Here is a 12940-nt window from a genome sequence, read left to right on the forward strand (position 1 = left end):
AAAATGTGTTTCAGTGAGTAATAGCCACAATAATCTGTCCCTTAATTTTTTTTCTTTTTTCTTTCTTCTTCTTTTTTTAATTTATTATTTTTTCTATATTATTTTTTATTATTTCCTTCTTCTGGAGTCGGAGGCTTCACCGTGGGACAGGACAGCAGTTTTAGTGGAGCCACAGCAAGGGGGTCAAATTATATACCTTCAATTTTCTAGAGCAAGTCTCTTCCCTAGGAAATAATTTCAGACATGAAATCTTGGGAGTATATTGCCAGACACTCATGATTATTTTCTTGCTTTTGATGTAAATTAATGAATGCATGTATGTGTCCCATTATAAGCATTCAGGTAAATTCTTTTTCCAGTGGAAAGGTTCATTACTACTGCTACTACTATTACGATTGTTATTATTATTATCATCATTATTATGTACAATCCCTTCTCAGAATAATGATAATTTTAGGAAAGAATATTTGGTGTCTTTAACATGTAACAAAAAGCTAACATCAAACTTCTTACCAGCTTCTCCGAGGGTGAAAATAAATTCAAACATCATTACTTAAACTTGCTTAAATACATGCACTTTAAAAAAATTCTTACAAAATGACCTCTTTTCTACCAAGCAGTTTCATTTATTGCATGATAGTAAATGATCTTGAAGAGGAAGTCTGTTCAGCACATTAATATAAAAAATCAATTGATAAAAATACAGTTTTAAAAAGAGAGATTACTTATTGTAATTGTGGACTTTGTGGGCCTAACCCTACAGACATGTGCCTGTTTAGCCCCTATTTCAGCATGCCTAATTTACATGCTTACTCCTAAGCAAAAGTTTTGTTTGCAGATTTGAAACCTGAGATGAAAATGGAGCATCTGTTTTTTGAAGCTTAGGGTATTTCTGACCTTTTTGCGTCGTTTGCAATTACCCTAAAATACTTGCAAACACGTATCTTTTTTCAAGATCCTGTTTACAAATGTGCCTTTCTTCATCATTTGAAGTGAATGGTAGGTAGATATGTGCACAGAATGGGAGAGGAGTGTTAAGGACACAAAATTACAGTCAAAATATGGTGTGCTAACGGAATATACCCAATAAACACCACTTGGCAAGTCAAAGCCAGTGGGTCATGCTGAGACTTGAATATCTTTTTTATGAGAGAAAGTATATTTAAATATCACCTAAAGATGTAGTAAATGTATTTCGTAGTAAAAACAGTATACAGATACTTTAGGTTTTGCTTCATTTGTAGCATTTTAAAGGGCTCACTCTGAAACAGTGAACTGGTATGTGGGTGCTTGTTCAGTGGTGTTTGAGACCTTCAGTGTCTGATTTATTTTCTTTTCTTCAGCAAAGGCGACAACACCACAGGTTCTCAAAGATATCAGTTGGCCTGAAATGAAAATACGTAAAGAGCTTTACATTGTTCTAACCTACATAAATGGACCAAATTCTGATGAAAACTCTAAAACTAAGAGGAAGAAATGATTGATCAATAGCAGCTTTTTAATTCTTTTATATGACATACAGAAATTTTTCTCAAAACATTCAACAGTTACATTTATTGAAATGATGGTGAATGACCAAAGCTAAATGTAATCTCCCAAACTCTCCTTTTCTCACATCACAATTACTCCACTTTTAATAAGACGTTGTGATTTTGAAAACATTCTAGAATACACCACTTTTCTTTGAACATTTGTGTCACTTTGAAGGTATAGTCCTGTAAAACAGGACTGAATCAGCAGTTTTTAGACTCATCTTTTCTGGAAATATTGAAGAAGTATGTATATTCTGCACCTCTTATCTCTCATCCCTGGTTTATTTGATTGATTTCTGGGCCATACAGTTTTGGGAGGAAAAATATCTTGCTATTAATTCACAGGCCATTTCTCAGAAGAAATAAAATTCCATTTTGCTGCTGGTTTTATTTGATGTATTTTTATATGGGTCATGAGAAGTTGTGGCATTTTCAGTATGTGTCACACTCAGTGTTGTCTCTTATCTTGTCTGAAGCAGATGATGCAATTTGATGCCTTTTGCTGTGTATGGCTAAGATTAGGGTGGGCAAGCCAGTAAAAATGTGTCTAGGTAAGACCACGTGACTGTGACACTTAAAAAGGATAAGTGAGTGTTGCAGTGGGCCTCTGGGAGTTTTTTTCTCTTGCTAGCAACCTGTGCTCCTAAATCAGGAGTGGCTTTAGAAGGCTGTGGTGCTGATGCATTGTACTCCATGGAGGCAGAGTCCTGTAGATATCATGACATATGCATATGCAACTTCAGTTGCTTCTGAGGAGCACCCTAAAAGTGATCCCGGTGCTCCAGTGTTTTCATATTTCTGTTAAGAGCCATTAAGGCATTGCTTTTACTTCTAGAGCTCCCATACTTGATGTACTCCTGGACAAAACATGTCTCAAATCTATATTGCAACCTTCTTGTAATTATTCTGCTGCAACTCAGGATTCCTTGTCCCTGGTCTACTGAATGTAAGCGTTACACAGTGTTGCTCATAACACAGCATGTGAACCTCGGCGAAAGCTTTTCCCCAGTTCTTTATGGGTATATATTGGCAGATCAAAACCTCAAGCATCTGCTTTCAGGGATTTGGAGTGGAGCATTCAGTAGGGCAGAAGCTCAAACTTTGATCTCTTCCATTTCCCTGGCATGTAAACTTCTCCTCCTCTCTAGGAAGAGCCTGTAGGCTATAATCAGATCTCAGCATTATTATTAGCTTGGCAATCAGAAGATACGGGACCTTCCTGGGTTTGTGTTTTCAAGAAAATAGGTTGTGGGGAAGTGAGTCAGAAGACATGATACAGAGAAAATACCTCTGGCAAAAGAGAACTCTTTACTGATACAAGCTGAACAAACCCAGCTGCCTTGTCTCTTAGCACTTGGAAATGGTAAATGGAGAATGTACCCATAAAAGTAGCACTCAGCATCTCATTGCAATATGGAAAACTCCACCGATCCACAACAGTCTGTGACTTGGAACACTTTGTATGCAGTATGCCTCTCCCACTGCCTCATCACAGCTGAGTAAAACAGCAGAAACAAGCCCTGTGCTACATGACCAAGTTACAAAATAGTTAAAAAGCCAAGTGCTTTGCACAGAGCAGCATTTTAGCTGATAGAACAGTACCCATATGACTGCAAAGCTAACACTATGTATGAAGTTTGGACTGAAATATCAGGAGTGTTTTTTCTCTTGAAAGTGAACTACGTAAAGAACAGCATGAAGGTATAATGATGTATGGGTGCTGCTGTCATCATGATCAGCTGGACTCTGTCTCTCAAGGACTAATCTCTCTTGGGTTAGGTTCTCCGTGGACTTGGGCACGTGAGTGTACCAGCAGTCTACTACTGGTAGTAGTAGAAAGTAGTAGAAAGTGCTAGCAGCTGTTGGCTTTTCCACTTTGCTTGTTGAAAGATTATTATTCTCTTCCTGTTCTGTCCTTTGTATTCACACTGGTTGGAGTCCACATTCCTCATGTAACAAGCTTCCTATAGTCATCTAAAAGCCACCTGAGAAAGGTCCTGGAATGATCTGAAAGCAGGTGCTGGAGTCAAGCTTACATTGCTGGAAACCTGGCTCTCTGTCATAAGTTGTCTTGCTAGCCATTGATCTGCAAAGAATCTGTCCATTGCCAATGAACTCTACATCCTCCAGTGAACTTTCAAGCTCACCTAAAACCAAGATGGAGGTCTAATACTCAGGCAGTCCAGAAATTGAGGGGAAACAACATCCTTCTGATCCTTGCCCGGGAGATGTTTCCAACATAAGCTTTGGAAAGTGATCAAAGTGTTTTCCTTGGGACATCAACTAAAGAAGCAAATGAGATGCCTTCAGTGGGATACCTATCTCCCAGATTCTCCAGGAGCTGATGAAATCTATTCTGCTTTTTCTAGAGCCACTTCAAAAAGCTTCAAGCTTTCAAGGTTGGAGTTGCTAGAGCAAAGCTTGGATGAATGCCTTAGGAAAAACCATGGAATATGCAAAGATGGGAAAGGACCGGAGCAGCTGGAAAACAAACTTATTAGTTAATCAGGAATTCCTTCCATCCCTCTTCAGCCCTGCACCCAGGGTGTGCACTGGGAATGCATGCCCTGATATGCCAGCCTGAGTGTTGAGAATAAAGCAGTCTCACATGTGGCTGGTGTTTACAGTAAACTGGGGTGTGACAGCCTTCCCATCCCAGTTTTCAAGATCTCTGGGCACAGAGCTACAACACTGAAAATCACGAATAGGTCTGATTTATATTTCCAGGAAGCCAACCAACCAAAAAAACCCCAAACCCAAACCAACAAACAAACAACCAAAAAACACAAACCAAAACAAACAAACAAAAAAACCCCAACAAATAGCAAAAAAGTGGAGCAGGCCTTACTTTCCCTGTACAGCACCAATTAAGAAGAGGTTGGAGATCATCTTTGAATGGACTTTTCTTTTGCTCTATCCAGCTCTCCATAAGTAGCCTGTTAGAGGAGTAGCCTGGTGATTAAAATACTTCTGCAGAGGAAGAATGAGACACAGATGAGAGCCAGGCTGGAGATTAGCTGGTGGCTGGGTGGGATAGAGGTGGGGTCAGTTCATGATCTGGGCTGGCAGCCCCAGGGATAACAGCTGGGACTGTGTGTCTAGCAGATCAGATGGAGTCACTGTTTAGCACTTTGTCCTCCTGTAGCTCATTGGCATTGCTACATTTGGAAAAAACACATAAAGCTGTTTAAGAATAAAATGATATAAATATGAACTGTTGGCTTGGCATCATGGATGTCATTCCCAGCCAGTTCCTGCACAGGTTTTTGCTTGGTAAATTGCATCTCCATATTTATCTGCTAATCAGAGGAGGAGGAGAGGAGCAGTAAGATGGTAGTCACTGTTGTTTCTCAGCTAGATAGTTCTCTATGTATAGCTCTGGAGAAGCTTTGGTCGTGCTATGTGAGGTGAGTGCCAAACCACCTATTGCTGGCAGTACTTACGTAACAGGTAAACAAAATGGTAAGTCAAGTTTGAGATGTACCTGAAGAAGAGGCAGGCTGGGAAGGGTTTGCTGGCATGTATAGCATGAGAAGGTGCTTCTTCTGTACTCTTTTAAGGATCACATAGTGGCTATATAAGGAAGGCTATAAGCTAGGCAGTCTGGAAAAGCTAAAAGTGCAGTCAGGGATGGAGGATACTTTGGCTCAAAGAAAATCAAATTAGTAGGATCCCTTGATCACTATTGGAAACCTGGCTACTGGTTCTTCCAGTAGCATTCATGCTAAATTGTCAATTTCTTAAAATTTGGAAGTACTCCTGGAAATGAGGACTTGGAATCATGGCAACTTTTATTATTCAAGGAAATCTCTGTGAGAAGCACTGGAGAGTTAGAGGAGATAAATCAGATCATGCATATTACATGTACTGGAATAGTGAATTAAGCATGTTTCATTAAGACTGATGGCTCTAGCTTCTATCATCAGTATTTCTTGCAAAGCATTCTCTAGTAAAAAAATAAAAAAGTCTTAAAAAAAAAAATAAAGAGGCTTTGATTCCTGTTCAAGGTTATTTGGAGGGCAGGAAGTTTGGGCTAGAGCATGTTAGATTGGGCAACAGTAATGGTTAGTTTCAATTTTATGTAAAACTGATGATCCAAGTGTTTCTTCTGCTTCATTCTTTGTCACTTAACTGTTAAACTGATGAAAGGCATGTCTGTTCTCAGAATGACAATATTATTGACAAGTTTAGGAAAAGTAAAGTAAAAACAAGCAGGTTGACTTCTGAAAGGAAGGCAAGTGTTGAAGATAAATACTTGTTAAGACATATACAACTTGTTCACTCTATCTACCCATGAGCGGGAGAAAAACTGGCATGGTTCCACACCAAGCATTTCTAGTGTTTCAGTTAAAGCTTAATATGATCTGTCAGCTGTAGAATATGTTAGTGCTGATTTTTGCAGATATTTATCCATTTTTGTCACTTCCTGCCTGTGTGTGCAGATGTCAAAGGGTATCCTTCCCTCACTGTTTGAAGCTGCTTGCTGTAGGATGGGAAAGAAAGACCTCTGCTCCTAATCAGCATCAAAAGCATGTGCTCACAGATCATGGAAATGTAATTAATTACTCTGCAGAGGTAGGTCCTAAGGAAAGGTGTTACAGGTGATGAAAATACTTGCATACTCTGTCTCATGTAATAGATATTTTGTCCATGCAATCTGATCAACTTTCATCCTTTTCAGTAGTTGATGAGGATTTTGTTTTCTTTCTACACAATCTGGAGTACAACCAAATTTTTGTCCTTGTAGGAGCATGAGTAGAGATTGATTTTTGAGATACATACTTCTGAATAATGTATGCAAAAAGGGTAGGATCATTAGGAGGGCCGATGTTGAAAGGTGGTTAATTTGGACTGCAGATTGATAAACTGCTAAGTGTGATGCTAATAGAATCAAACGGCATGCACCACAGCAGTTAAACAGTTAAATACTGAAGCTTTGCCATGGACACTCAGTACTGTCTCTACAATTCTTGTGGTGACTACCCATACAGAACTACTACTACTAGGAGTCCCTCTCTGACATGAAAGAAAGAGCATTGGAGATACAATTATTTTTTTTGCTACGACATCATTTCCCTCTTATGCTAACGTAATGCTTACAATTTTGTGAAGTAATACTCCACTGTTTCACAAAGTAAAATGTGATTATGGGATATGGCGTATGGATTATTTGTGATACTTGTATATTATTTCCGGTGGATGTTCAAGTGGAACAAGTCCGGACTCTGAATCATAGGTATTGGTTAATACTGGGAGTCATAGAGCACCCTTATTTTTTAATTGAATAATTTACGTCTCAACACCCCATCTTGTTTCAGATGCTTTGATAGAACAAAAATTGAACTGAGAAGAAAAAAGATTTTTCTCAATATTAGGCTTTTTGCTTTTGACCACCATCTCCATTGCAGAATTCAGTTTTGATCATAACTAAAATCACGCCTGGGCTGTCTTAAATATGTCTTTCAATTTATTGAAAATTCTGAGTAGGTCTTTAACCAAGATAGCTACCTAAATTGAGCAATTTGCAAAAATGAGACTATATCCTCATTCCCGTCTCTAAAACTCTGAATGTCTGCCAGACCTTATCTTCAATCTCCTAATTTAGGTAGGAGGAGCCCACTCAGTGTTTGAGAGAGCCACATTACATAATGCTTGCTTAGTGTAACAGATTTTGGTCAATACATACCAGCTGAAACTTGGCAGTCCCGGGAGGCAGTGTTGACAAGTTCTGTGTGGACGTGTTTACCTTCTTGTTAGCTACAAAACATGTTCAGGCGATTACATCAAATACTGTGCTCTGATAAAAGCAGCTTATTTGAAAATTTAAGTGGCTGACATTTACACATCAAATTTGCGCACTTTTGCAGGTAATTGGCAGAAGTCATCTTTAATGGATGCCCAGTTTAATATGGTCATTATAAAGCATACACTGTGTACTTTCAGAATTTTTATTTAATTAGTTCTATAGATGATGTTCATTTGAGATTAAAACACTGTGGCTTCCTGTTTCGTAGAGCTTCTTAACTTTATTCTGAAATATTATGTGCTTCCTAAATGGACTAGATGACTTTTCGTAGTACTTTGACATCTACTAACTCCTTCCAAATGGACCAGACTTCCCTAATGTGCCAAACATTATTCAGACATTTGTAAAATGGCTTGGTTTCTTGTAGCACTAGGTCATGCGGTAATGTGGTAGTTATTGGAGGAAGCTTTGGGAAGACATCTTCAAGAATAAGACCACAGGCAAAACATATTGTCTGAATACCACTAAGCTGAACTTCAGCGTCTTAAAAAAAAGAAAAAAAAAAGTTTCACTTTCTGATTTGAAAGTATTCTGTTATGCCTTTCATATAATGAATATTTTTAAGTTATTCTAGAGTTTTAAATCAGTTACCAATATGCAACCAATACTGCTAGAGTACTAGCAATATTTTTTGTGTCTTAGACTATAAAATATCTACAGTATTTACTTTACCCTTCAAGCTTCTTCCTTATTAGTAACAGGATTATATTATAAATCAAACACATCCCATTATCCTCTTCTCTGCCAAAAATAGATATTAGTTCTTGTGATCAGGAGAAAAAAATTCAAAGGCTCAATAGAATTACTAACATCAGTTAGAAACGAAATTTCCAAACCTTAGAAATGTAATCAACTTAATTCAATTTTGGAAATGTTTCATAGTTGACAATATTTTTCTATAGAGAGCTTATTTAGATCCAGTTAGTACTTGGCTTGTACGAAAATATGTTGTCCAGAGAGTCTTTCTACATGATATGCAGTCAATGCAACCTCCTTTTCCTATCCTAGCACTGTGTCCTGCAGTCGTCTCACTGGTGTTTCACCTTCATACCCCAACATGCTGGGTTGTTTATTTGACTGATGGAAGCAACTTTTGTGGAAATAAGCAACTGGGTGGAAGAGATACGATTCCGTGACTGAAGAAGTGACTTTCATATGAAATAATACTTTGTTGAGCACCAGATATCAATGTGAAAGAGAGTTATGAAACCTGGCAGTTTGCAGCCCACCCAATGCACAAAGAAAACCATGTATAGTTCAGTCCTGGTCCATCTGCTTCTATTTTCTCCATGTGACATTATACAACTGCTATACGCAGAAGCAAAGCTTGGCTGTATTTGTGAAGTATCCCAGAAGAATAGCATGATTCTGCTTGATGGTTCCTCCTGACAGAGCAGAACCAGAAGTCATTTGCCCTTTTCTATACAGGAAAGGTCAAAAGTGAATGACTCGTAGTGCTCTCATGGTTTTATGTCCAGGTCTGTATTACCCTGAGAAATTATTATAGATAACATTTATGTGCATGTATCTGTATCTGTGTGCATGTGTGGATAACACATGTATGAATTTGGCAGAGATTAAAAGGAGTTGCTGTTGAAATAGTCTTTTCTTGAGCCCTTTTTAAGCCTTCAGGTCTCACTAAAGAGTTAATATGTGGGTTTGAAAAATGTACTAAGAAAGCATCTTTTGTAGACACAAATGCTCTAAATATTTGCTCACTGAAGGCTTTTGGAATGGCTGGTCTGCAGAGCACTTGTTGGTGTCCTTAGAACAGCTGGCAGATGGTGTTGTGCAGGCACTGCTCCAGACACTGAGAGTTTACTGAATAGTGTCTCAAGGGCAATCCCCTACAGTGAAAGTAAAGCCACCCAATGGTTTTTCCTTAATAAAAAAGCAACAGAACAAACCTAAAAAAGCCATTAATTTTGTGTGATTTTTATTTGCACTTTTGCATGTCTACTCTCAGGATTGTTTGGGGTTTTTTATTTTTATTCAATAGACTTATTTCATTTTCTTCAGAGGTGTGGCATGGTATCATTGTGGTCTAATACATTAAATCATTTTGAATAGACTTTCATCAACATAATTGGTGAAGATCGTTTTGTGCAAGTAAAATTCCAAGATGCTGAGTTTCTGCCTCTATAGTCACGTCTGCATGGCATAGTATTTTTCAGCACTTCAGCTTGAAAACTGGAGGCATAAGGCCAGAGTTTCTGTAGGTCAGCTCTTCATTTCTGAACTTGTCACTGGAGAAAGAGCAGAGACAGAAGAATAGCAGGAGGTAGAATAAATAACTCCATAACTCCAGGGGACACTATTTTGAAAGAAAGTCAAACACTGCTGTGAAGAGTAGCTAGAAGAAGTAGAGTAGCTATGTACAAGTTCCTCATATTGCGCGTGTTTGACAAGTCAGGGTTCTTGGTAGGGATTCTTGAGCTGAGTGAGGGTGGGTCATTGTTCTGCTGACTCTGGGCTCTGTTCCTCGAAGTTGTCATCAAACAGGAAAGAATTTCCCTCATTCTCTGACAAACTTCCTCTTTATAAGGGATTAAAGAACAGAGAATTTTACTGAGAGGAAAAAGGTATAAACAAAAGTTTTCAGTACTTTAACCTCATTCACCAGAGTTGCTTGTAGATGTTTACCTTATTTCACAAAGAAAAAAAAAAAGTGGATTATTTTAGTCTTTGACATAACATAAGATCAGCATCTGTCAGTACGAATTCTTAGGAGAATGGTGGCAAGCTGTCAGTGATAGTTAAATATTTTGATGTATTCAAAAGATATAGGAGGGAAATATACAAACTGAGTAGCAAAAACTTCCAGGAAAGAGGCAGTAAAGACATGAAACAGCAAGCATAAAGAAAGAAAATCTTAAATTGTCAAAGGCTACACATCTGTTTGGAGATACAGATTTCTGTCAGATCTCTGGTTTCAACAACTCTTTCCTTTCTCAAATTACTCTGAGATCTACATCTGAGAATGTAGAGATTAAAAGTGTTTGACTATTCCATTATTTCATTAAGAAATGAGGAGAGAGAAAAAAAATATGCTATTAAATGAATTATATAATATCAATGTCTTTTTTATAACCTTGATTAGTGTAAACATAATATTTTAGTATATTCATCTTGTTCGCTTTCTGTTCCCACTCTCCTTTCTTCCTATTTTTCAAACTAGGGAATCTCATACACCCTTGTGTAAAATATGAACAGATTATTTATTTTTTTTTACAAATTATTTTAACATATTCCTTTTAAATAGTTTGTGAAGTGCAATCTTCTAGAGTTCATGTGAACAGTGTTAAATTCAGTGGGGTATTGGTTGTTTGGTTTTGTTCTGTCACTGACTTGGAAATAATGGTTGTAGGAAGGAAGAGGGAGAAGAGAAAGACAGAGATAGTTGGGATCCACAACTGCAGGCTAGTCAAGTAACTCAAATTTTCAAATAAATGCTGGAATAAAAATTCCAAACACCTATTAAGTACATGAAAGAACAAAAATAGATGAATTGCAGTCAACAAGTCATGTCACACCAATATTATTTCCTTCTTTCAGAGGATAATAGATCTTTTGGGCAGATAGGAAGCAGTAAATTCTATCTGCCTTGTCATTATTAGAGATTCTGGAGTTGTTTCGTATGACATATTCATACAGTAAATGGGCTAGAGAGATACGGTCAAATTAATGTATGAACTAGCTGGATGCAAGACCTCAAATTCAATATTAAACAACTTTGCCACTGAGAATACTGCCCAAAAAGTAGAATTGGTATTGGGGCCCTTGCAAGGGTCTTTTCTGGGTTTAATACTTACCAGTATTTTCTTCAGTGGGTTAAGTGTTAGAGAGTGTGCTATGGAGTTCTCAGATGCTGTGGAACTGGAAGGGGTTTAAAGTATGCTGAAGGACAGGGTGTATATTGAAAATAGTCTTGATGACCAGTGATGATTTGGAGGGCAGATGAAGGGAGATTTACAAAGCATTTCAAGAGGAAGATACACAAGATTTGCAGCTAGTAGCAGTAAGCAAATGCAAAAATGTAATACAAATGTTCAAATGTGATTCTAAAGCAGGCAATAAATGTCTTTTTTCTGTACTACCTCTTTCTGTTGTTTTCTCCTTACATGTGCATAGAGTGTTTCTTTTTTTCCTGTATGTTCTTTGCCTGTTGGATCTGTCTTTGTACCTTGGCTAGCCTCATTCTGTCCTTACTGCTTCAAAACTTTTTTTGCTCCTCATTCATTTCCTGATGTATATTTTCTTTGAGAGTTCAGGTTACCGAGGATTTCGTGACTTTGTCGAGCTGATCTATTTTTAAGTTTCCTCATTCTTCCTTTTAGATGGTAACATTTCTTTATTTTATTTATTTATTTATTTAGTAAAGACACGTATTACTTTTCTGCCGTGAAATATCAAGTCCTCGAACATGGTATCTTATATCTTAATATCTACTGTTCTTGTTCATCCTCTTTTTTTTTTTTAATAGAAATATTAAACTATAATGTATTGATTCTATTACTTGACTTACCTTTACACAATGGTTCTCCTGTAAGTGTTGCTGTAGGTATCCTTCTCTAGCTGGTTTTGTCACCTTCCCTATCTAATCTCAGCTTCTCAAATCATTAGTAGGGATTTGCTTTCCTGCCCAGCTCTAGGAGAAAGACTTCCAGACAGCTGTATGGGTAATATTCTGACAGCGGGCTGTTTATCTTCACCTTTACCTGTACACTTCCGGCTGAGCAACTTCCATTATCCACGTGCAGCCAAGATGTGGAGCACAAGGTCTGCTGGCACAGGGCAGTGGCATATCTTTTTTCCCAGCCTAGCCAATCTATATGAATTACTCCATCCATTCTTAGCTATGCTAGTTGGCATAGCTAGTTCTCGTATTCAGTTTCCCACGTTTCTTTCACTGGTGCAGACGTCTAAAGTGTCCTGTAGATGGATTGCTTGGTTTTATGTTCTTGCCGGGGACCTTGTATGACTTGTTCTATTAGTAGAGGAAAAAGAAAAATAAAAAGGAGCAGATATAATTGGCAGATCGTCAGGAGAGATATTTCCCGTGAAGAGAGGAAATATTAGTGGTAAGGCACAATTGAAACACGAATCTGGAAGAACGGTCAGGAAGAATTAATGCTGACATGAACCGGTCAGACACTTGTCATTGTGAGGACAGAAATCCCCTAGTGACAAAAGAAGCTAAGAGGCTGATCAGCCTACCAAAATAAAGACAAAGGGGTTGTTATTCATAGGCAAACCTAGAGGCTGAACACAAAGGAAAAGAGCTAGATAAGATAAAGGATGACTGATAGTGGTACAAACGGGTGTAAATAGCTTGCAAATAACTTCAGGCTAGCACTGCAAGATGGCTGTTAATCAAGGGAGAAAACAAATTTCTGGAGCAGCTCCCATTAGGAGAAGGGTTTAGGTTATAGTAAGTCAGAGATAAAAAGATCCAAAGTGTAACAGTGTGAAATTGCTTAAAGAACCTCCTCAGGCTAGGAGGTTGCAGCAGACACGGTAAAACCACCTAATAGTACTTCTCAATTCTGTGCTTTAGAAAAGATTTCGTAAGTTAAATTCACATACCTTTTTTTTTCTTTTT

At 37.8% G+C, this 12940-nt stretch overlaps 1 long non-coding RNA gene across 1 annotated transcript in view; it reads left to right on the plus strand.

Moving 5' to 3' along the window:
- The window catches only part of LOC104910381, a 90552-nt gene that overhangs the window by 5014 nt on the left and 72598 nt on the right, over positions 1-12940 (plus strand). The window lies entirely within an intron of this gene.

This window comes from Meleagris gallopavo, chromosome 3, assembly GCF_000146605.3.
Source record: "Meleagris gallopavo isolate NT-WF06-2002-E0010 breed Aviagen turkey brand Nicholas breeding stock chromosome 3, Turkey_5.1, whole genome shotgun sequence".
Lineage (NCBI taxonomy): Eukaryota > Metazoa > Chordata > Aves > Galliformes > Phasianidae > Meleagris > Meleagris gallopavo.